The 25,635-nt window shown below is 40.2% G+C and overlaps 1 protein-coding gene across 2 annotated transcripts in view; it reads left to right on the top strand.

Annotated features, from left to right (window-relative positions):
• Positions 1 to 25,635, top strand: part of ADAMTSL1 (ADAMTS like 1) — a 527,411-nt gene that overhangs the window by 314,462 nt on the left and 187,314 nt on the right. The gene's annotated exons all lie outside the window — the stretch shown is intronic.

The raw sequence follows: 25,635 nt of genomic DNA, 5'->3' as shown, positions 1-25,635 counted from the left end.
AAAAAAGACCGAAAATGTTGAAAAAATTAATTTTTTTCATAGTTTGTTATACAATTTTGCAAACAGGTAATTTTTCTCCTTCACTGATGAGGAAGCACTGATGGGCACTGATAGGCTGCACTGATGGGCACTGATAGGCACTGACGAGGCTGCACTGATAGGTGGCACTGATAGGTGACACTGAAGGGCACTAAGAGGTGGTATTGATAGGCGGCACTGATGGGTGGCACTGATGAGCACTGATGGGCACTCATAGGTGACATAAATGGGCACTGATAGGTGGCACTGATGGGTACTGGTAGGCAGCACTGATAGGCAGCACTGATAGGTGACGCTGATGATGAGGCACTGATGGGCACTGATTGGCACTAATAGGTGGCACTGGTGGGCACTGATTATCAGCACTGGTGGGCAATTTTGGGACCGATGTCCCTTTAACAGAAGCCGGTTATCTTTTCTCCTCATGCTGTCAGCATGAGAAAAAAAAGCCAATAACTGGCTTCTGTTTACATACTGTGATCAGCTGTCAATGGCTGCCAGCTGATCATGTGGTAAAGGGCTTCTGTGATTTGCCCTCTACCCCGATCTGTGATCAGCCGAGTCCTTCGGACTCGAGGAGAGTGAGTACAGGAGGATGTGCATTCATGCCCTCCCAGCATTGTAAGCCCGTGCTGTAGCTGTCTTTTGGAACTGGTTAAAAGTTCAGTTTTTTGTTATAAAAATAACAAACATGTCATACTTACTTGCTCTGTGCAATGGTTTTGCATAGAGCAGCCCTGATCCTCTTTTTCTCAGGTCCCTCGTTGGTGCTCCTGGCTCCTCCCCCTTGACCAGTGCCCCCATAGCAAGCTGCTTGCTATGGGGTCACTGATGTGTGCTCACTCCCAAACCCCACTCTATGTAGCTATAAGACACCGCCCCCTGCTCTCTCCTCATTGGCTTACTGGCTGTGATTGACAGCAGTGAGAAGCAATGGCTTCCACTGCTATCTCAGCCAGTGAGAAAAAGAGACTCTGGACAGCCGAGGCTCCCGTGCACATCGCTGCCGAGCCGCGCTCTATGCATCCGTACGACACATAGAGCCACGGCTTGACCCCACCCCCTGCACTCTCCTCATTGGCTTACTGGCTGAGATTGACAGCAGTGAGAGCCAATGGTTCCCGCTGCTGTCTCAGCCAATGAGGAGAAAGAGACTCTGGACTGCCGAGGTTCCCATGCACATTGCTGAATCGAAAGGTGGCTCAGTTGAGTATTAGCGGGGCTGTGGGGGGAGCAGCACATGGAAGGTTTTTTTACCTTTAAGCATAGAATGCATGAAGGAAAAATATTTAGTCTTTACAACCACTTTAAACCTCTGAACTTAAAAAAGCAAGGATTCTTTGGAAAGTGCCTTTCTGTAGCAGGTACATCATTTAAAAAAAAGTTGATGTAGAGAAAGGACAGGTTTTATGCAATACAGATACAAGTATAAATATAGACAACATCCCTTAATTGTAGCCTTCATAGTGCATGGTTCAGAAATACATATCTGAAGTTTTGGGTTCAGGATTTTGGGGTTGATTAGCTAATTAGCTAAGGCAAATAAACTGTTCACGTTTTAAAGCGGTGTTCCAGCTCCAAAAAATGTTTTCTTTAAAGTCAGCAGCTACAAACACTGTAGCTGCTGACTTTTAATAAGGACACTTACTTGTCCAGGGAGCCCGCGATGATGTCCTGGGCCGCGGCCCGGCCGAATCGGAAGTACGTTTGTACTTCCAAAAAAGTACTATTGGAAGAAAAAGAAATTCAGTATCCAAAAACGAGGGGTGGAGAGGTGGTCTTTCGTTTAAGACCACCTCTCAAAAGTGGGTGGAACTCCGCTTTAAGGGAAGTTGCACATTGCAAGGGAATTTGCCCCAGAGCTTTGTGAATGAGGTGAAGCTCTGCTAACTTCATTCATCCAATCGTGTGCAAGTAAAAATACATTTTTTTCACCTTATTTACCAACTTTTGTTAACACACGTTGCAAAATTAACATTTACTGAAACATTCACTGATCTGTCTCTAAATCAGCCCCTGTAACTTACCTTTAAAGTATAACTAAAGGCAAAACTTTTTTTTCAAATTTGCATGGAGTGGTGATGGATTAAAACACCTGTCAATTTTTATTGCTGCCTGTGTCCCCTTCTTTCTTTGTTCTGTTTACCATTATCATTGAAAGAGAAAGTAAAAAAAAAGCCCAAATTTTGGGTTGTTCCCAGAAAAGTAGTAGAGGGGATATCGTCTAATGGGGACACTGGTTCTGATGAGATGGGGGTCCCCAAAGAATTTCCTTCATTTGCAGGGATTTCCTTTCACTTCCTGTTTGGCTATGGGACATGAAGTGAAGGAAAATCTCTGCAATAGGACACAGATGGCGAAAAAAAAAATTGACAGGTTATAGCCCTCCCTTGCTCTATCCAAAATGAAAAAGTTTTGCCTATAGTTCTACTTTAAATCAACCCTCTGCTGTGGAGTGTTTCCTAGGAGTGCCTTGTACAGTAATACAGTTGTATCCTCACTAGTAAAAGCTCTGGTGAAGATAACACATTTCCATATCCTGCCTTAGAGGAGTGTCTATTTTTTTGATTTTTTTTTTTTTTATAAAAACAAAAACATTCAAGCGATACCAACTTTTCATTACATTGCGCAAACAATGGTTGTACTTATAATCAGGTATCTTGAGATAGGCAGACAATCAATATTCACCTCCATCAATGTTGTGGTCAGTTTTTGGACATTTCAGTTGTAACAGGAAATTATGGAGATCCACACATATAGTATGCATTAAGTTTACGGTGTGCCTTTTCAAACAAAGGTGACACAACTTTGTACTTTTATCTGTTCTGTCTCTTCGATGTCTAATTGTACCCCAACATTTGTCTTTTTTCTGACTGCTTCCTGCCCAACCCTTGTTTTGACTTAACCTTGCCCCTATGTCTTTGACTGCAAGTTTTCTTGCATCTGTCCCAAGAATTTTCTGGCTCTGTACTGTTTGCTTTATATTAGAAATAAACATACTTGTCTTTGAACTAAGTCACCATTGCCTACTTCTCAATCATAATAAGTCAATTTAGGTCAATTTGTTTTTTTATTGGACTAGGACCATCTTCCTATAGTGATCTTCCATAAGGATTTTCTATAATTTAACAATTTAGCAGAAAGTTATTTTCCCAGAAGGGATGTCAGTGTCTGTAAAAAGAGCTGTTATTGAACCCCCTGAAAAATCCTTTCCTTTATGAGATGTCTTTGAAGTCATGCTCTTGGAAGTGTAATCATTTTTTATGTCCTTCCTTTTGCAAGGAACCCAAAATCTCTGAAAGAACGATATTACCATTCCCGGTTTGTAGACAGTATTCACATGTGCTTAAGTGTGAATATATTGGCCAAACTTTTACACTTCTGTTAACAATTCAGAAAAAATACACCTCTTGCTTGGTTTTGGATGAGTGAGTTTTATATCCCCAGAGGATCTTCCCACTCTGAACAAAGGATTTGTGTTTTACCCAGCTACAGTAGCTAGCAGCCTCCTGGAGAAAGAAGTCTTCCCATTAGATTGCTCCTGCTCTCATGAAACTGTAAACATTGGTACCTATAAAAGCGTGCTAAAGCAGGTGACACTGCACTGTGAAAACATAAAAACAATAAACCATATGACATGGAAAACTCTCATGACTTATGGACAGCTGTACGCTATGTACAGAAGAAGCTGTAATTCCATTTGACATGCTTCACTCAATCTACAGTGCTACTGAACTGGAACAAGTTACTTTAGAGCTGATGTGGCTGTGGGTATTTTTCAGGCTGATAGTCCCAGAGGAATTAAAAGCAAACAGTGTTTGCAAGGGTAAGTTTTGCTATGTTAAGGAAACTCCACCCAAATATGTTTTTAAAACTGTAAGCATTTAAGGATTAGTAAACCTGGATCACATGTTTTTTCGTTTAAATGCAAATAAATTAGTTAAAGCAGTATTAAAGCCAAAATTAAACATTTATTATATTGTAGCTTACCAATTCTTAGATGTGATGTAGTTTCCTTTTTAAGACCCCTTTCACACCAGAGGCATTTTTCAGGCGCTTTAGCGCTAAAAATAGCGCCTGTAAAAAGCCTCAGCTGCAATCCCAGTGTGAAAGCCCGAGTGCTTTCACACTGGGGCATGCTCTGGCAGGACGTCAGAAAAAGTCCTGCAAGCCGCTTCTTTGCAGCGCTGTAGGAGCGGTGAATATGTATGTAAAACCTTTATCCCAAAAGGAGAAAAACAGTTTGCTGCAACTGACAATAAAGTATTAGCCAGAAGTTTGGCTTCATTAAATTGCTACTGTATATCTATATCTGCTAGTACATTTATAACTATCCTACCCCCCCCCCCCCCCATGCTGACAGTGCTGCTGTCTCCTGTGCCCCTTCATCCAGAGTGGGGGCAGTCTGATACAGGAGGGGTTTTACTGGTCCAGGTGAAAACAGAGGGAAAAGGCCTAAAATAAAGAGAACTAATGCAGCCACCAGATCTAATGATTAGTAAGCTATAATATATTACATTTTTGAACAGACAAAAAGGAGACAATATGCCCTACTACAATCCTCCTATCTCAGCGCTTAACGATATTCGGTATAAGAAGATGGAAAATAAAACCGCAGTGATTTGACCTGATGTCACCTGATTCTAAATGAGATATCTCTCAGCAGCCACTTAATAAAAAAAAATATATATAAATATGGATGAGTAAATAATCACTAGATATCAACCATTAACCCATCAAAGCGGCGCTGTTCTCAGTCCTAAATGCTGACTGATAAATCAAAAAGTCTTTGTAAAATGCAGGCAAAACAAATGCAGGCAGGAAAATTCCAGCAAAGACACAAAGGCTAGGACCTAATCTGGAGTCTCTTAAACGAATAGTAGATCTGATGAGTGCACCTTTCACCATCTGTTAGGACACCTTGTGCTGCACACACCCCGCAAGGGGTTCAAACTCACCGGAACCGAGAGGTTAATAGGCCTTGGATAGTATCCTCACTCCGATTACACCCCCGAAGTCCTCCAGGGTTGATAGTCAAATACCAGCAACAATGTCCATATGTAAAAAAGAGACCCCAAAATAGTCCAGTACCGTTTTGATAATTTATTAAACAAATAAAGGAAAATAAAATAAAATAAACTGTAAAAATCAGTGGGCACAGTTCCTTACAAAGGATACCCTTCTAGCTTTCAGTTGGTTGGTAATAGTGGATAACTCAAATAGCTTCTCTCAAAGCACAAGGGAGCTGGTTACAGACTGGATGGATGATACACACTCTTACACTATTACATTTTTAGTTTTGGGTTTAATACCACTTTAAGCACACATAGACAAATCATTAAAAATGAGTCTTAACTGGCAGCAATTAAAATAACTTTTAGTTAAAGCCAAATAATCCACATCCAAAATAGTGAAGCCAGTTACTTATGATGATCTTGGTATACACGCTAGGTACAAGAGTTGTGGGGAAGTTGACAGTTATGTGACTCTGTGCACTTTTTCATGACCAACCTGTTCCTTCTGGCAGTAAACGTAATGTTTTATAATTCACATGAGGTGGCAAAAGTCAGCAAACATGGGTAAAATTAGACATGTGCACACTGAAATATTTCGTTTCGGAATTTCGTTTTCATCCGAAAAATCAATTTATTTAGTTACTCCCGAAATTCGTTTTTATTTATTTAGTTTCGTTAAAAAAATGCATTCATCCCAAAATCCAATATAATTAAGGTCGAATCTGTCATTGAAGGCTCATGGTGTCTGTCGAATGTTCTAAGAAGATTCGACGGAGCAGCTAAACTGTACGACGCCGCAATCGTACATTTCCGGTCGAATGTTCTGCCCACAAGCTATAGTAGAATTCTAATGTTGTGTGACACTAGTAATAATTATTTATTAATTATTATTACTAGTCAACCAACATTAGAATTCTTCTATAGCCTATGGGCAGAGCATTTGACCATAAATGTCCGCTCGTGGCGACTGCTTCGATGAATCTTTTCTCTCTATGTCGAATAATCTTGGACTAATAGAGTTAGGTTAGGCACATTCGACCTATTTTGCTATTGTCTCTATAATGTCGAATCTTTTCTCTCTATGTCGAATCTTGTCTCTCTATGTGGAATAATCTTGGACTAATAGAGTTAAGGTTAGGCACATTCGACCACAGGTTCGATAGACACAGATCGCTATTGTCAGCGTCATGTCGAATCTCCTTTCTATATCGAACTGTTGTCGCAACGAAAATAAAGCATTTGTTTATGTCGGATCTTTCAGTTTTCGGATTCTGCACATTCGTTTTCGTTTGTTAAAACGATAATGAAAATACGTGAAATTTGGACGAAAATGCATTCGGATGAAAATGAATGCACATGTCTAGTAAATATACTGTATAAGGTCACCATGGGCTTTTACCATCTTGGATACATTATAATAGAGACATGAACCTGGAACAATAAATTCTTAATTCTTATAAAGAATGGGTTGCTTTCTTTTTATATCATCTAGGTTGAGTCAGATTGAGCATGGCAGCAACATTTAGGGCACTGGTCCAATGCCTGCATTGACCACACATTTCTCCAGGCACAAATTCTTTAGACACAAATTCTTTAGACTCTCATGCAAGGGCCTTATCCAGCAGAGATGTTATTGCAACTTTACATAATTCACTTCTAGATTCAATCTTTCTTGACTAATTCTTTAATGTTTTAATGCAACTTGAAATGTTTTCTTTTAGTCTGATTAAATATGCAGCTTTCATAAATATATTACTTGGTGATCCTGCCATGAAGGTCCTTGTTAGGCACTCCCTGTTATAGGGTGACCATTGTAACCCTGTTAGAGATTGCAGTCAACTGTTCTATCACAATTTGAACAGATGTGGTCCACCATTTTCACTATCAGGAAGACAAGCCTGAGCAATAATATGCAGCCAACACTGGAGCAACTGCTAGTAGACAGTGGAGTAGCTAGAAGAGACTAAAGAAGATCAGCAGTGCTGGGAAGTCAAAAAGGATATAAAAAACAATATTTTTAAAAAATGGCAATTGTTTATGATAGTTAAAACTTTAGAAACGAAACTGTTAGGCTGGGTTCACACATGTCCAGTGCAAATTGTATGTTTGTTTTCACTGCAAATAAAAAAGCATTTGTTCAGCGGTTCAGGTGCTTTTTGATGCTTTTCTGATGCAAATTTCCAAGGCTCAGGACCGGATTTTTGTCACAGCTTCAATTTAAGTGCTGGCTAATACATAGTAGATAAAGGGTGTCAGCTTCTGTAGTAGGAGAGCAATCCTGAACTGAAATGTGAACTGAATCTTGAACAAATCTGAACACATGCGATTCAGAAGTGGTCCCATAGAACTCAATGAGCCCGCAATTTGCGCCTGAACTGCACCGCAGTGCTATGAAAATGCCCAGGACTCTTTTTAAATTCACACTGATGATGCACCGCATATATGTGAACAGCTTCAATGGATACATTGTAATTTCACATGTCATGCGAATCGGATGTTCAAAACGAATTCCAATTTTCATATATGTGAACCAAGCCTTAGGGTTTACATCTAATTTAAAGTGTTATTGAATAAAGATCGATCAGCGCCACTAGATAAGTGCTACGTGCAAAATAAATTAGGATATTGTGCAAATGGTGTACAAAATTGCTATAATTAAAAAATGTAAAACATTTATTTTCTGCAGCTGCTAAACACTCTCAGTGTATCACCTCGCCATCAGAGATATTTATTGTGTAAATAGTGCAGCGCTGCCGACTCTCATGTGACTAATAAAGAAGATGAATCTCAACACGGTGAAAATATAATTGTTAGGTATCAATAAATCAAATAAAAGTTCATATGTTTATCAGCTTCTGTGATTTCTTGATTGCTGTGAAGGAATATTCCACCACTGTGCTTATACCAAACTTCTTGGATAGTAACCTCTTTAGATCCGCGCTATAGACGAATGATGGCTACTGCGCGGATCTGCTTTGCCGGGAGGCCGTCAATAGACATCCTCCCCTTTGTGCGCTCGCCACGCCCCCCGAAGGGCACGTGCGGCGCGCACCGTGATCACCCGAGTCAATGAGACTCGGGTGATCACAGATCAGAGTAAGGGGTCGATCCCGGCCCCTTACCACGAGATCAGCTGTCAGCCAATGACAGCTGATCACGTGATGTGAACAGAAGATCGGTAATCGTTTTTTTTTTCTTCTCACGCTGACAGCGTGAGGAGAAAAGAAAACCGATCACCAGCTTCTGTTGAAGGGACATCGGTCCCGAAGAAGAAGAGGCAAAGCCGCCTCATATGTGCCCACCAGTACTGCCTGCCAGTGCCACCTGCCAGTGCCACGAATCAGTGCCCACCAGTACATAAGTGCCAGCAATCAGTGCAACCTATCGATGCCAACTAGTGCCACCTATCAATGCCCACCAGTGGTGCCAATCAGTGCCACATCAGTGCCATCTAGCAGTGCTGCCTATCAGTGCCACCTACCAGTGCCGATCAGTGCCCATCACTGCCACCCATTGGTGCCCATCACTGCCACCCATCAGTGCCACCTATCAGTGCCACCTATTAGTGCCCTTCGGTGCCACCTATCAATGCCCTTCAGTGCTGCCCATCAGTGCCACACATCAGTGCCACCTCTCAGTGCCCACCAATGCCACCTATCAGTGCCTACCAGTGCCACCTCATCAGTGCCCACCAGTGCCGCCTATTAGTGCCCATCAGTGCCACCTTATCAGTTCCCATCAGTGTTGCCTTATCAGTTCCCATGAATGCAGCTTATCGGTGCCCATCAGTGCAGCCTATCAGTGCTCATCAGTGCAGCCTATCAGTGCCCATCAGTGTAGCCTCATCAGTGTATATCAATGAAGGAGAAAAATTACCTGTTTGCAAAATGTATTAACAAAATATAAAACGGTTTTGTATTTTTTTTTTAAATTTCTGTATTTTTTATTTTTTTTAACAAAAAATAAAAAACTCAGAGGTGATCAAATACTCAAAGAGTGACAGCGCTAAAAGCTGAAAATTGGTCTGGGCAGGAGGGGGGTTTAGGTGCCCAGTAAGCAAGTGGTTAATAAACTGTGTACACCTCCACCAGCTGTAATGCCTGCTCACCTCAACAATGAGCTGAAAAGCTCTGAATGAAATCTCCCTCCTTTCTCTCCACTCCGATATCACTTCTCCTGCTCCAGCCTGTTGCTCAATACTGATATCTCTCTTAGATAACTCCCATACGAGATATTTCCTCTCGGGATATGGTTCGTGATCATGCAAATACAAATGCAAGAAACATAGTGCTCTCCATTTTACTCACGCCTCTGTTGGCGTGACATCACGTCAACAGAGTGGTGAGTGAGCGGACGTCTTTTAATACTGTGCTAAGCGATTTTATCTTTTTACTCTTGTAAGTGCAATGTTTTAAGGGGAATTTGGAATAAATGAGTAAAATAGAGAGCACTATGTTTCTTGCATTTGTATTTGCATGATCATGAACCATATCCCGAGAGGAAATATCACGTATGGGAGTTATCTAAGAGAAATATCAGTATTGAGCAACAGGCTGGAGCAGGAGAATTGATATCTGAGTGGAGAGAAAGGAGGGATGTTTCATTCAGAGCTTTTTCGGCTCATTGTTGAGGTGAGCAGGCATTACAGCTGGTGGAGGTGTACACAGTTTATTAATATCCAAGAAGTTTGGTAGAAGCACAGTGGTGGAATATTAGTTCACAGCAATCAAGAAATCACGGAAGCTGATAAACATATACATGAACTTTTATTTTATTTGATTATATTTAACAATTATATTTTCACCGTGTTGAGATTCATTTTATTTAATAGTCACATGAGAGTCGTCAGCGCTGCACTATTTACACAATAAATGTATCTACTTTAAAGTGTTTGTATAAGCAAAACCTTTTTGTTTGGGATAAAGTAAGGAAAGGTTGGACCTAGGTGGAAACACTCCTAAAATTGCCTTCATGACAAAAAGTAAGAGGAAATCCTACATTTTAGAGTTGCCATGAGAAAAAGAGAGCACTGGAATATTTCAATAGAGGCAAATATTCTGGTGACTGCTTAAATGGAAATGCCTTTCACCTTGGAGATAGTTCTTCTAACCTCCTGTTGTGTGTCCAAGACAATGAAATAAAGGGAAATCTCCACAGTAGGACACAGACAATAAAAAAATAACAGGATTTTTAAACCTTCCCTACTCTATCCAAAACCTAGACATTTTGGCTATGCATACACTTTTAGTCCTGCTGCTGTATAAGGTAATTTTTTACAAACATTTCTGTACAATAAAACCTAAAGTTAGTATAATCAAAGTCAGTCCAAGAGAAAAATCCAGAACTTATTCAAACAAAGGGGGAGATTTACTAAAACTGGTGCATGCAGAATCTGGTGCAGCTGTGCATAGTAACCAATCAGCTTATAACTTCAGCTTGTTCAGTAAGGCCCCTTTCACATGGGGTGGAGGACAACTGCAGATCCACCCGCTCAGCAGGGGATCTCTTCGCTGATCCCCACTGAGCAGGCGGATGACAGGTCCGTGTCTGCTCCACTGATGCAGAGCAGACACATCTCACTGCTCTCTATTGGCAATCAGATGAAAACAGACTGTTTGTCCATTTCCATCTGAATGTCATCTGATCCGTTTCCATCCAAATGTCATCTGACGGATGAGGAACGGATACCCATCCGTCTGTTTTTAGTAAACATCCGCTAACATCCACCACTCCATAGAGAACAATGGAGGGTTCGATCAGGTCCGCCTGAAAAACTGACAGGTGGACCCAATCAGAACGTCCGTGTGAAAGGGGCCTTGCGCTTTGACAAAAAGACCCAGAAGCTGATTGATTACTATGCACAACTGCACCAGATTCTGTGCGTCCCAGTTTTAGTAAATCTCCCCCACAGAAACATAAAGGGGTGGATTTACTATAACTTGAGAGTACAAAATCTTGTGCCTCTCAGCACAGAAACCAATCAGCTTCCAGGTTTTTTTCTCAAAGCTTAATTGAACAAGCTGAAGTTATAAGATGATTGGCTATCATACACAGTTGTACACTCTAGTTCAGTTTTAGTCAATCAACCCCATAGGCTGTGAAGCTCTGTTGGCTTGGGTATTCTTTGCAAAGTGAAACTTCATTAAAGGCAAATTTCACTTTTAAGTAAAAAATAATAAAGGCACACATTTTTTTCAGGCAAAAAATTTGCATTTGTTATTTTTGTACACAGGAGTCTGCAAAGTATTGCAGATGCGACTAGTGAATTAAGGGCGCAATGTCAGGTTCCTGCACACCTTCCCTCCAGCTTTCTGCCCATACCTCTGCAAGGACTTTCAGTTAGAAAGCTAGAGGGAGCATGAATGAACTATGCGTGCCGTGGTGGCAGATGGGACTTAAATAATGAATTAAACAAAATATATCTGTGCAGCTAAATACAATGCACTTAATAAACAAAATTAACCCCAACTACACCTTCCAGCAGCTCTCACTTCTGTGAAACACCCCACATATAAATAAATATAATCCCCCACATGAAATAAATCTAAATTATCAAACAGCGCAATGCTGGACTACAAACATTCAATAATACTGTACCCCCTCCCTTATATGTTAGCATAAAATGCAGCAATAATTATTCTACCTTGCCTTTCCTGCTTTTTTCTTCCTGCTCTATCATTCTCTTAGTTGAGACATTCAGAGACATGCGATTAACTGGTTTGAGCTTTACCAACTTTTTATTGGTGGACCCACTTTTTATTAGCTGGACTTTTTTCAACCAGACTAACTATGTAACTCCTAAGAGGTATCTCAGTGTGTTTTGCTGTTCAGTTTTTGTGTACCCCAGAAACCTACCCACTTACAGATTTACAGATTTACTTACAGATTTACCTCCTATATATGTGCCTAAGGGCACATATATAGGAGAGTGAGCACTGCTCTCCTAGCTGCAGCCTGTCTATTTCTTGCATTGTGAGGTACTCACTGCTTGTATAATTTGGTACACCCCCAGACCTGTTCTGTTCACACCTCAGATGTGCATTGTATTGTATACTGTTATATTTAGTTTATTTATTCACAGATCCATGTGAATGAATAAAGCAGCTGTGTAGGTTTAAGGATGTTACTGTCACTTATTGTCAATTAGGGATGAGGTTCAGTATAAACATGAGTTTGACCCGAACCCAGCATGCTTGTAGCTCTGCGAGTGGCTTTTGCAGCCATATTTGGCCACTTCAAGGAAACTTGCCGCCATGTTGAGCGATCCCAATGCTGCCACTGAAGCAATATCAGATTGCAGATTGCATAAATCGATTCTAGGCACAAAACTCTCAACTTACGTGAGGTCTTTTCTTACAGGCATTTGCAAAGCATTATAAAAGCTTCAAGCAGCTTTCTTGAAACCATTACAGCACCTTTTTAGTCCTGGCACAGGTCTGTTGATATAGATACTGAAAACTATATAAATGATTGTATTTTTTTAATAAATACAATCACACACCCCAGGCTTCAAAGGTATGCAAGCAATATTTTTCAGCCACGGATATTCTTCATGCCAAAATATAAGGCTCCCACACACACACAGTATAAGCCACAGCTAAAAAAAATACACCATTGCCACCATTAGGAAAAATTGTTATCATAAGTCCCTTTGCATCCTGAAAAAGGGACCAGAACTGAAGAGTCACTTGACACAGATAAGTGTCATTATAATACAGTCATGGTGCCATGGGCAGTATTTTAACTTCACATTGCTGGCCTGTGTATGCATTTCAATAGTGCATGCCTCAAGGACAAATCTAACTAAAAGGAGTCAAGTAATGCAGAGATTTTTGATTATGTATCTTCCCGGTGTGTTTTTTTTTTCATTATTTTGGGGAGGTTGTAAGGGCTCCCAGGAACTGTGCCATATTTATCTTTAGACTTTAGGTCTCCTTTAAAATGAATCTCTGTTTTGCCCAAGCAGGGCAAAGGAAAAGGTTCACCTTTATGCAGACCTCCATAGACATATATGCTTACCTTCCTTTCACTGCCGCACTACCATGCTCAAGGAAAGCCTAGCTAATCCAACAGTTGCCATTGGCAAAGCTTACACAAGGCTTTGGACTTCTCTGTAATATTTCTGACTGACCTTGTACTGTCTGATAAGTCCCATGCTCTTTCATGTCAAGAAGTACTGGTATTTAATTTCCTTCAACTCTAAGTTCTGAACAGAGTTGGGGGGAGAAAAAGGTAAGATAAGTTAAAAAAAAAACTGTTGCTTTGCCTTCAATGAGAAAACCACAAGTTCTCTTTAAGCTGGGCCTCTTGTTCAACAGGTGACGGTCACCTTGAAAGCAAGCAGGTTTTATCATATATATATTCATACTGAGGGGACATATTTTAATTGCTGTCCCTGTACCCATTATGTGGTTGCCAGGACAAAAAGGGCAAAAAGGGAACAAACATCTCTCTAGATGGTACAGATAACGACAACAATAAAAACATGACCCTTCTAACGCTATCCATATATATATATATATATATATATATATATATATATATATATATATATATATGTATACAGTGGGGACGGAAAGTATTCAGACCCCCTTAAATTTTTCACTCTTTGTTATATTGCAGCCATTTGCTAAAATCATTTAAGTTCATTTTTTCCCTCATTAATGTACACACAGCACCCCATGTTGACAGAAAAACACAGAATTGTTGACATTTTTGCAGATTTACTAAAAAAGGAAAACTGAAATATCACATGGTCCTAAATATTCAGACTCTTTGCTCAGTATTTAGTAGAAGCACCCTTGTGATCTAATACAGCCATGAGTCTTTTGGGGAAAGATGCAACAAGTTTTTCACACCTGGATTTGTGGATCCTCTGCCATTCCTCCTTGCAGATCGTCTCCAGTTCTGTCAGGTTGGATGGTAAACGTTGGTGGACAGCCATTTTTAGGTCTCTCCAGAGATGCTCAATTGGGTTTAAGTCAGGGCTCTGGCTGGGCCATTCAAGAACAGTCACGGAGTTGTTGTGAAGCCACTCCTTCATTATTTTAGCTGTGTGCTTAGGGTCATTGTCTTGTTGGAAGGTAAACCTTCGGCCCAGTCTGTGGTCCTGAGCACTCTGGAGAAGGTTTTCGTCCAGGATATCTCTGTACTTGGCCGCATTCATCTTTCCCTTGATTGCAAAAAGTTGTCCTGTCCCTGCAGCTGAAAAACACCCCCACAGAATGATGCTGCCACCACCATGCTTCACTGTTGGGACTTTATTGGACAGGTGATGAGCAGTGCCTGGTTTTCTCCACACATACCGCTTAGAATTAAGGCCAAAAAGTTCTATCTTGGTCTCATCAGACCAGAGAATCTTATTTCTCACCATCTTGGAGTCCTTCAGGTGTTTTTTAGCAAACTCCATGCGGGCTTTTATGTGTCTTGCACTGAGGAGAGGCTTCTGTTGGGCCACTCTGCCATAAAGCCCCAACTGGCGGAGGGCTGCAGTGATGGTTAACTTTCTACAACTTTCTCCCATCTCCCGACTGCATCTCTTGAGCTCAGCCACAGTGATCTTTGGGTTCTTCTTTACCTCTCTCACCAAGGTTCTTCTCCCCCGATAGCTCAGTTTGGCCGGAAGGGTTCTGGTCTTCCAAACGTCTTCCATTTAAGGATTATGGAGGCCACTGTGCTCTTAGGAACCTTAAGTGCAGCAGAAATTTTTTTGTAACCTTGGCCAGATCTGTGCCTTGCCACAATTCTGTCTCTGAGCTCTTCAGGCAGTTCCTTTGACCTCACGATTCTCATTTGCTCTGACATGCACTGAGAGCTGTAAGGTCTTATATAGACAGGCGTGTGACTTTCCTAATCAAGTCCAATCAGTATAATCAAACACAGTTGGACTCAAATGAAGGTGTAGAACCATATCAAGGATGATCAGAAGAAATGGACAGCACCTGAGTTAAATATATGAGTGTCACAACAAAGGGTCTGAATACTTAGGACCATGTGATATTTCAGTTTTTCTTTTTTAATAAATCTGCAAAAATGTCAATTCTGTGTTTTCCTGTCAATATGGGGTGCTGTGTGTACATTAATGAGGAAAAAAAAATGAACTTAAATGATTTTAGCAAATGGCTGCAATATAACAAAGAGTGAAGGGGGTCTGAATACTTTCCATTCCCACTGTATATATATATATATATATATATATATATATACTGTATATATACAGAGGGGCAAAAAAGTATTTAGTCAGCCACCAATTGTGCAAGTTCTCACACTTAAAAAGATGGAGAGGCCTCTAATTGTCATCATAGGTATACCTCAACTATGAGAGACAAAATGTGGAAACAAATCCAGACAATCACATTGTCTGATTTTTGAAAGAATTTATTTGCAAATTATGGGGGAAAATAAGTATTTTGTCAATATCAAAAGTTCATCTTAATACTTTGTTATATATCCTTTGTTGGCAATGACAGAGGTCAAACGTTTTCTGTAAGTCTTCACAAGGTTGTCACACACTGTTGCTGGTATGTTGGCCCATTCCTCCATGCACATCTCCTCTAGAGCAGTGATGTTTTGGGGCTGTCGCTGGGCAACACGGACTTTCAACTCCCTCCAAAGGTTTTCTATGGGGTTGAGATCTGGAGACTGGCTAGGCCACTCCAGGACCTTGAAATGCTTCTTACGAAGCCAATCCTTCGTTGCCCGGGTGGTGTGTTTGGGATCATTGTCATGCTGAAAGACCCAGCCATGTTTCATCTTCAGTGTCCTTGCTGATGGGAGGAGGTTTGCATTCAAAATCTCATGATACATGGCCCCATTCATTCTTTCATGTACATGGATCAGTCGTTCTGTTCCCTTTGCAGAGAAACAGCCCCAAAGCATGATGTTTCAACCCCCATGCTTCACAGTAGGTATGGTGTTCTTTGGTTGCAACTCAGCATTCTCTCTCCTCCAAACACTACGCGTTGTGTTTCTACCAAACAATTCTACTTTGGTTTTAACTGACCATATGACATTCTCCCAATCCTCTTCTGGATCATCCAAATGCTATCTAGCAAACCTCAGACGGGCCCAGACATGTACTGGCTTAAGCAGGGGGACACGTCTGGAACTGCAGGATCTGAGTTCCTGGCGGCGTAGTGTGTTACTGATGGTAGCCTTTGTTATGTTGGTCCCAGCTCTCTGCAGGTCTTTCACTAGGTCCCCCCGTGTGGTTCTGGGATTTTTGCTCACCGTTCTTGTGATCATTTTGACCCCACGGGGTGAGATCTTGCGTGGAGCCCCAGATCGAGGGAGATTATCAGTGGTCTTGTATGTCTTCCATTTTCTGATTATTGCTCCCACAGTTGATTCCAGCCTGGTGCAGCTCTACAATTTCGTTTCTGGTGTCCTTTGACAGCTCTTTGGTCTTCACCATAGTGGAGTTTGGAGTGTGACTGTTTGAGGTTGTGGACAGGTGTCTTTTATACTGATGACAAGTTCAAACAGGTGCCATTAATACAGGTAATGAGTGGAGGACAGAGGAGCCTCTTAAAGAAGAAGATACAGGTCTGTGAGAGCCAGAAATCTTGCTTGTTTGCAGGTGACTAAATACTTATTTTACACCACAATTTGCAAATAAATTCTTTCAAAAATCAGGCAATGTAAGATCCAAGAATATAATTACCTCCCCTTAGTGAAAAAAGTTATAAAATTACTACAACAGTATAATAGAGGAATATTTTCTTGGATGGGTAGGATAAGTATTAAAAAAGGGATATTTTACCTAAGATAATTTATATATTCCAGACTATCCCAATATTCCCTCCAACAAAAATTTTGAACCAACTACGGAAAATCATTGGGAGCTTTATCTGGGCGGGCAAAACCGCTAGAATTAGTAGAGAAACATTAATTAAATTAAAACAAGATGGTGGGTTGGCCCTCCCAGATTTATCAACCTATCTTAAGTTGGTGTTTGCTACCAGGATTGTGGATTGGTTTCACGGTGCTGATAGCAAGCAATGGGTGAGGTTGGAGGAAGAGATTGCGGCGATTAAATTCAGAGAAAATTGAGTACTGTCCGTGATACTTTTTTATTTGCACTAACATACAATTTTTCAGGACAAGCTTTCGGGGTATGTCCCCTTCTTCAAGGTCCAAGCAGTACTGATTCACAAATTTTTAAGCAGAATGTTAAAGAAGAAAAAAAAAAAACAAAAAAAAAAAACAAAAAAAAGAGAAAACTAAACACATACAAATCAATGGTAATAAAGATAGCAGCAGAGTTAGTGAGATAAGACAGAGGGAGAGCTAGGGGGGAATGCAGGGGGGGGGGATACTAGTCACAGAGCGGTCGTAAAACTTTAGCATAATGTGTAAGGAAACCAATATCTAAATTCAGGCCATTATTCTTCGTGTCAAAAAGAAGTATCATTCTTAGTTCAAACGTTTTCCTTTCCTGGATAGTTCTGAAATTCCCTTTAAGAACTAAGACATTGAGGTCTTCTATAGTGTGGTCTGATTGTGAGAAATGATGTCCCACAGGTGTGCATAAACTGTCTTCTTTATGTTCTTTGATGGTATGTCTGTGCAAATTCATCCTCGCTTGCAACTTCTGTCCTGTTTCACCAACATAAGATCCTTTGCTGCACCTTTTGCATTGGATGAGGTACACAACATTACTGGAGGTACAGCTGTAAGATCCCATGATATTGAAGGTCCCATTTGTGTGTGTAACACTTTTGGATAGATTTATCTGGTTGCATAGTTTGCAGCGTTTTTTATTGCAGGGTTTGCTACCATTATTTGTGACTTCATAATCAGAGTGAAGTTTCCTGCTGATTAGTTTGTGTCTGAGGTTGGGTGGTTGTCTGAAAGCCAATAATGGGGGTTGTTGGAATATTCCTTTCAGAGTTTCATCCTCTGTTATAATGGGTTGTAAATCTTTGATTATCTTTTTGATCCCTTCAAGTGCTGGGTTGTATGTGGTGACTAGAGGTACTCGGTTATTTGTTTTTTTCTCTGTGTATTGGAGGAGATTTTCTCTTCGGGTTTTCAAGGCTGTGTTTATGCTGTTGTTGATGGTTTTGTCTTTGTAACCTTTCTTATGGAAGGAGTCTGCCAGTGTTCTGAGATGTTTATCTCTGTCTTCTGGGTCTGAACAAATTCGGTGGTATCTGATGGCCTGGCTGTGTATGATGGCCCGTTTGGTGTGTTGGGGGTGAAAACTGGAACTATGAAGATAGCTGCATCGGTCAGTCGGTTTTCTGTATATGCAGCTATCTTCATAGTTCCAGTTTTCACCCCCAACACACCAAATGGGCCATCATACACAGCCAGGCCATCAGATACCACCGAATTTGTTCAGACCCAGAAGACAGAGATAAACATCTCAGAACACTGGCAGACTCCTTCCATAAGAAAGGTTACAAAGACAAAACCATCAACAACAGCATAAACACAGCCTTGAAAACCCGAAGAGAAAATCTCCTCCAATACACAGAGAAAAAAACAAATAACCGAGTACCTCTAGTCACCACATACAACCCAGCACTTGAAGGGATCAAAAAGATAATCAAAGATTTACAACCCATTATAACAGAGGATGAAACTCTGAAAAGAATATTCCAACAACCCCCATTATTGGCTTTCAGACAACCACCCAACCTCAGACACAAACTAATCAGCAGGTAACTTCACTCTGATTATGAAGTCACAAATAATGGTAGCAAACCCTGCAATAAAAAACGCTGCAAACTATGCAACCAGATAAATCTATCCAAAAGTGTTACACACACAAATGGGACCTTCAATATCATGGGATCTTACAGCTGTACCTCCAGTAATGTTGTGTACCTCATCCAATGCAAAAGGTGCAGCAAAGGATCTTATGTTGGTGAAACAGGACAGAAGTTGCAAGCGAGGATGAATTTGCACAGACATACCATCAAAGAACATAAAGAAGACAGTTTATGCACACCTGTGGGACATCATTTCTCACAATCGGACCACACTATAGAAGACCTCAATGTCTTAGTTCTTAAAGGGAATTTCAGAACTATCCAGGAAAGGAAAACGTTTGAACTAAGAATGATACTTCTTTTTGACACGAAGAATAATGGCCTGAATTTCGATATTGGTTTCCTTACACATTATGCTAAAGTTTTACGACCGCTCTGTGACTAGTATCCCCCCCCCCTGCATTCCCCCCTAGCTCTCCCTCTGTCTTATCTCACTAACTCTGCTGCTATCTTTATTACCATTGATTTGTATGTGTTTGGTTTTCTCTTTTTTTTGTTTTTTTTTTTGTTTTTTTTTGTTTTTTTGTTTTTTCTTCTTTAACATTCTGCTTAAAAATTTGTGAATCAGTACTGCTTGGACCTTGAAGAAGGGGACATACCCCGAAAGCTTGTCCTGAAAAATTGTATGTTAGTGCAAATAAAAAAAGTATCACGGACAGTACTCAATTTTCTCTGTCACAATTGCACTAATACGGCTACAATCAAATCAGGCGATTAAATTGAAATCATTACCATGGATAATAAAAAGAAAAAAGAACTTCAGAGGGAGAGCTACCCTTCCTGGTCATTTCAACACTGAAAGTGTGGGATGGAATACTGAAACTGGGAATAGGGTCGACATATAGAGGTCCAATGACCCCTTTATTCGATAATCTGGAATTCCCACCAACAAGGGACGCTAGCAATTACTTTAAATGGCAAAGAATTGAAGACACCAGGATAGTTGAGACAATGGAAGGGAATAGGCTTCTTCCAATTGAGGCTTTGGGTATAGATTATAAAACAAACTGGATGCAATATAGACAGCTTCAGAGGTATATCTCCTTGTTGGCGAAAGAGGCGTTATTAGATAGGCCACTTACAGATCTGGAAAAGCTGCTTCTACAAAAGCAAAAGCCATCACATATACTCTCTAGGATATATATCTAATTTCAAATAATAAGATACATGAGTTAACATATGTCAAAAAATGGGAGGCAGAACTGAGGATGACCATCCCCAAAGAAAAATGGGAAAGGGCAATTAAATTAACACATAAGTTATCAATCTCTTATAGACATCAAGAGAGGAGTTTTTTGACTTTTTGGAAGAAAATTTTTGAAATATATAGAGTAATAACTGGAAGTAATCTACAGCCTGATATATTTATAACAGTACTTTCAATGATCCCAGGGTCGATAAAAAACATAAAAAAGGGTATCCTTAAACATTTCGTAACAGCAGCGCGCACAATTATAGCCAGGAAATGGAAAAGTAATCTGGAACCTTCTATAGGGGAATGGGAGTGTGAACTGGATGCTATGCGCTCACTAGAAGAGAGGATGATCTTGGAAACTGAGTTAAAAAATCAGGTTTTAGCTTCCTGGCAGGTTTGGAGAGAGTATAGAGCCACGCTACAAAATGAGTAAAGGGGGAGAAATCGGAGAAGGGGGGTCGGGGGGTGTTTGTTTTGGGGTTTTTTGGGTGTGTGTGGGTGGAATGAATGATTTAGGACTTTTTATCAATTGGTGGTTAAGTGTTCCACATTAAATTAGAAGGATAAAGAAATGAAGTTGTGGCCCATAGAAGGATGGTTGTTTGGGATTATTAAAAGGCCAAGCTACAGGGGTTAATGTTGAAGTGGAACCCTTAAATATGTATAAATGAAGGATAACACCACATCATTGATAATAGGCTAGAAATTTATTTGTAGAATCTAAATATAAAATTTTGTAAAAAATGTTTTGATAAATAAAGATATTAAAAAAAAAAAAAAATCAGGCAATGTGATTGTCTGGATTTGTTTCCACATTTTGTCTCTCATAGTTGAGGTATACCTATGATGACAATTACAGGCCTCTCTCATCTTTTTAAGTGGGAGAACTTGCACAATTGGTGGCTGACTAAATACTTTTTTGCCCATATATATATATATATATATATATATATATATATATATATATATATATATATATGCTGTGTATATAGTTCATGGCATTTTACAAGAATAATCTTTTTGTTCTCATTATACTGAAAGCAATAAGACTATTCAAGGTAATTTTATTGTTGTTACTGTCTCAAGAGATGAAATTCGATCGTCTCACGTATAACCTTTCACCTTGCAGAGGTAGCAACCAGAAGGAACTAGTTAGTAATTTAGCCTGCTGTTACTTTCACGATTTCCCAGTGCTGTCATCAAATATCATGTAACAATTATGCCATTCTGTTAGATATAAACAGAACTGGACTCTGCTTTGTTCGAAGCTTGGCGATCCACATAGAATTCGTCATTTCTGTCCATGATTCCTGATCCTTTCCACCATCTGTCTTTTTTTTTATCCCCACTTAGCTTTTTCCAGTATCCTATTTGTATGAAGTGACAAAAAAAAAAAAACTGTTTCAGTGATTCAGATGCTGGGTCAGTTTGGTGCACATTTGATTAAATTCTCATTCAAAAGAATTTCTTTTCTAGCTATTATTCAAAACTTGCTGAAAGGAATTGTGTTAAGCTTGCAACCTGCACATGAGGAGATGACAAGGTTTTTTTGTTTGGTAGTTACCTGTAGTGTGAAACCATTATAACCTGCTGCAGGTGGTCAGTACAATAACAGTTATGATTTCAACATACAGAACATTGTTCAGTCTCCAAACTCTGCCAAGATATTGTGTATTTTTGAAACTTTCCATTGTTTTTAAAAGGTATTATTTGTGCAACCTGTTTAAAGGGTTTTCCAGACTGAAGCAGTATATTTAATATGTCCTAAAGTGCCCTTAAAGCAGAACTATTGGTAAAAATACTTACCTTAGTTCCAGCGGTCTGAAGCCCGTGAAGGTGCCGGCATCTTCTTCTTGGCTTTCTTCTGGGTGGGGACGGGCGTCTTCGGCTGCCTTGAATGGCCGGTACGGGATGATGTCACTGCTGTGCATACACAGAGTGCAGTCAGCATGGTACACGGGCAGTGTGCCAGAATGTAAACTGAGCTAAGCATGTGCAGCTCAGTGTACATTCTAAAAAGTTTGCGAACAGGCAGATAAGTGTATTTTATTGCAGAAGAGACATTGCATGTTTGCAGTTTTTGATTTTTTAAATGTAGTTTCCCTTTATTGTATGCTAAAGTCCACAGTCAATATTATGTATTTTTGCATTAGGTTATGAGTAAGGGGTGTTTATAGCATAAAACGCGTTAACATTTATTGTTCACTGTTTTTGATGTACATATAAAATACTCAAACAATTGAGTGCAGCAAATTATTGATTTTATTTCTGATAAGTATTTTTGCATGCTTTTAATTGTAAGTCCACCTTCTCTGGCTTCTCAAACTAAACTGACCTATAAGCTCCCCACTTATCTGCTGCTATACCTCAGCATGACAGCTGCAGCCTCCACAGTGGTTTATCTTTAGGGACAAATCTTCTTGCCTGCTGGTAACCCCTATAGTCCTATAGCTCAGAAAAACTCACCCTATTCTCTCCCACTTTATGCTCCACTGTACAATGTCAATTAGAAAGTCTAAAAAAATGTGAAAAGTCATAGTGCTCTGTGAATCCTTTGTCATGGGTTTACACTGTAGTAAATGTTAATTTGTAGAATAAAGCTTTTATATAAACACAAAAACAAACAAGGAAAATAATTAAATGCCAGTTATAATGAATAAAATAAATACAATTTGAAATACAATACACTAAATGCCTTTACTATTCCCTTTCAGTCTGAGCTCTAGATAAACAACTGAATGTATAGCTGGCATACATATATTGGATTTAGGATTTCAGCCAAAGGATTTAAATATATTACTGTATCTATTGTTACTACGAGAATATTTGTTATTCTATGCTGCCAGTCCTAATTCAGATTACTGCCAAATAGCATAGACAGATCTTTGACCTCCACCACAGCAGCAGAACAGCTTGGCTAAGTAAAAAGTCACAGCCTGCTGATTGGATAGCAAGGGATTAGCGGCACACTGGTGGGATCACCCTTCTGCTCAGTTTGCTGTGTCTTTCGATTTTACCATATTTTACCATGTACTGTAGTAGATCCTGATTGGTTCCATGTGTTAGGCATGTTAACACATGTCAAACGCCACATTTTGAGGCAACATCAGACATTTACACTTAATGCATGTATTAAAACAATAAATAATGTTTTTTTGATAAATTCAAAACTGAATTTATTAGTGCTTTTTGTATCTGCCTGGCATTAGCGGGATTGAAATCGCAACCTTAAATTCTTTTTATTGGTAACAGGAAAGTAACCGTGCAGCTCTTTATGCACGTCGCAGCAGCTGGTGTATGTGGTCAGATCATCCCTACCAGTGGGAGTGACTGAAGAAGAATAGGTCACACATTCCACAATCTTTTTACTGACAAAATATGCCAATATGTAAGGTTCAACATAGCACACAACGTGGAGCAGTCTATAAAACATACAACACAGTGTGTAGAGTACAGTGGACTATCTAGCATATACAGTATAGCAGTCAGGACTGTGTAACATGCAACATTGCATATTAAGAGCCTGATCAGGACTGCAATATACAACATAAAGAGTGCAGTGCTCAGGACTATGTAATATCCAAAATGTCATATAGGGTGCAGCTGTCAGGACTAAGTAATATGCACCAAAGTATATAAAATATAACAGCCAGGACTGTTTGGTAAGTGTGTCCCCTTTGCAATGTAACATACCACATTGCGTATAGAATTTAGGAGCAGGACTATGTAATGTACAAAATAGGGTATATAGTTCAGCGGTCACAACTTTGTAGCGCAAAGATTTCCAAAATCAGTACTACGTAACATATAACAGTGTATAGAGTTCACTGGTTAGGACTACATAGTGTAAACAGTAAAGCAGTCAGGACTTTGTAACATACAACATAATACATAAAATGTAGCAGTCATAGTACAGGGGTCAGGTCTATGTAGTTGCACACCTTGCAATAGAGTGCAAGTGTCCCCTTATATTGGTGATCAGCATGCCCCATTACACTGGTGCCAAGTGAATCTCTTTATATTGGTGCTCAGTTCCTCCTTACATTGGTAGTAAGTTTGCGGTTGATGGTCAGTTTTCAGTGCCCCCTTAGATTGGTGATAATTCATCAGTGCCCCTTACATTGGTAGTCAGTTCTCAGTGTCTCCTTTACACTGGTGGTCAGTTTTCAGTGCCCCCTTAGGTTGGTGGTCAGTCCTTAGTGCCCCTCTTACACTGATTGTCAGTTCTTAGTGCCCTCCTTACACTGGTAATCAGTTCCCAGTGCCCCTCCCCTTACATTAGTGGTCAGTGTTCAGTGCTACCCCTTACAGTGATAGTCAGTTCTTAGTGCCTCCTTACATTTGTGGTCAGTGCAATGTGCCCTACTTATTTTGGTGATCAGTGCTCAGTGTTCACCTTAAATTGGTGCTCAGTGCCCTCTTAAATCCAGGGTCACTTCTTAATGTCCCTTCCCACATTGGTAGTACCCTGCTTACATTGGTGGTCAGTTGTTATGCCCCCCCCCCCACAATTGGTGTTCAGTTCTCAGTGACCCTTACACTGGTGGTCAGTGTTACTCCTGCTGGTCCCTTTCTCATCTCAGCAGGCAGTGCACCAACTGAATTGTTGTAGTGGAGTGTAGGCAAGCATTAGTGTGGCAGTCATGTGGTGGAGCAGCAAGTGCCTCTGCAGATTATCATAGCATTCAGCCCCATTCCTGCTGCCGGTAAGCATACTCGAGCGATGCTGGGGGGCAGGGGTAGAGCAAATGATTTAGCGCAGATGTCATCCTGGTCACTTCCCCCACAGGATTAGGAAAAAAGCATTGCTAGGGAAAGAAGTGAGTGGCCCACATCCCCAGTCTAGTAACCCCCACAGGACATTCTTGGTGGTCTAGCCAGGTAACACTGTATGTGCTGTGTACCGCAAAGAGATCAACAAATAAGGTGGATATGTGGAATTGACATACTGGTGCCAGAGTACAGTGGTGAATATTGTAAAAAAGTGGCCTTGGGACCTCAGGCACTACTCAGGGGATGTACAGCACATGTCCCAGGTGCCTGGCGCTAGCGATGTACCTGGCAAACCCATTGTAGTAAAAAATGATTACAACATATATCAGTTCCTCTTCTTGGACACATAGCACTTGATAGAAAATATAGCTTTAAGCCCATGTGAAGTTTTATACCTTTTCAACTTTATAGACCAGTAGCCCCCTATGTAATGATTTGTGACTAATTTACCATAACAATGTATTAAAATACCTTTTTCTCTCAGTGAAAATGCTGTTGCGTGCTCCTTTCTCCTCTGGTCTATGCTGGCATAGCCAAGTAACAGCCAAACCCCTCAACACAAGCGTTCCTACACAGACTTGTTTTGCATAGAAGGGGAGGGGGCATGTTTGACCAGATCTATTACATTATCGAGAGCACTGGATGCCCATTGACTGCACAGTCACATTGATACATTGTACAACTGCTGTAAAGTGGAGGAAAAGCTATGGAATTGGTGGTAGTTAGTATAATGTTTATCAAACTGTAATTTCTTTTATTTCTGTGACTTCTGTTGGGCTTGAAGGCTATTATCATAGGAGTGGATTAAGTGCGATCCTTATTCCTATATTTGCTT

This window comes from Aquarana catesbeiana, linkage group LG01, assembly GCF_042186555.1.
Source record: "Aquarana catesbeiana isolate 2022-GZ linkage group LG01, ASM4218655v1, whole genome shotgun sequence".
Lineage (NCBI taxonomy): Eukaryota > Metazoa > Chordata > Amphibia > Anura > Ranidae > Aquarana > Aquarana catesbeiana.
The sequence above is the reverse complement of the archived record's forward strand: the minus strand, read 5'-3'. Positions and strand labels throughout refer to the sequence as shown.